We start from the raw sequence: 1,117 nt of genomic DNA on the forward strand, positions 1-1,117 counted from the left end.
AGGTCTCTAGGGTTAGGGGAAGCATTCTGTGTGAGTGTGTGTGTGTGTGTGTGTGTGTGTGTGTGTGTGTGTGTGTGTCTGTGCGTGTGTATGACACTGGAGAACTAGAAAGAGGTTGAATGAGAGAGAGAGAGAGAGAGAAAGAAAGACAGCTGGCAGCTTTGAACCCAGCTGGCTGCCTGTCAATCAAAGCGAACCCTGACAGCAAAGCTTTCAGGTCTTAATATCCCCCTGCCAGAGGTGGGAAGCCAGCTCTCTGTCTTTGGAGTCCAGGACCAGTTAGCCACACACTCCAGACATGTGTGTTTGCTGTTACACAGCTGGAAACAGCAGCTTGACACTCCTCAGAAACAGCCAAAAGATCTACGGCCCCCATGGGTGTTTTTGATTGACAAGCGGTCTACAAAAACTTCAAAATTATGGCAGGAGAGGACTTAACAAGCAACGCAGGAATCAAAATGGAATCACAATTTAGTGCTGCATTGTTTGCCTCATATCGGAGCTGGGCATTAATCATACTCAGTGTCTCCATGAAAGGCTTTCTTTTATTAGGCTAGCTTCCATCAGCATTTGTCCATACCAAGGTAAAGGCTTAGATGCTGCCTCTTTATCAGATGTTTACAAATGGCATCTTTTATTTATTACATATTATTATAACTCCATGTTAAAACTCCTTAATCCACTTTATATGTGCAATGTATACAGAAGAGAATTATTTATACAAAAAAAAACCACAGTGCTTATCTTGACACATTGCAATTTAAATGTCATGAAATTAAATTAGCCTAGTTTCACTGTTTCTAAAACTACTTCTGTAACTTAGAGGAAGATGCAAGGCCCTGATGAGATGGAACTGCAGTGGGGAATGCTAGACAACTTTTGACATTAAGTCATTTCTTAAGGATGTATTGCCTTTAAAATATCAGGAAGGAAATGGTGGAAAGAACTTTGCCACTAGAGCAATGCAATAAAAATACATTAGCCTATATAACACGCTGTGACATATACAGTATATATTGTGTATTGTGTATACAGTGTATTTTAAAGATGCTTGATTTTCTTTTACAAATTCTTTTTCAATTATATTTCTACCAGTCTAACACAAAACTATTCCTCT

Source organism: Alosa pseudoharengus, unplaced genomic scaffold (genome assembly GCF_046254945.1).
Source record: "Alosa pseudoharengus isolate Yale_2024_CS ecotype anadromous, Long Island Sound unplaced genomic scaffold, YU_APseudo_1.1 YU_APseudo_1.1_scf_10, whole genome shotgun sequence".
Classification (NCBI taxonomy): domain Eukaryota; kingdom Metazoa; phylum Chordata; class Actinopteri; order Clupeiformes; family Clupeidae; genus Alosa; species Alosa pseudoharengus.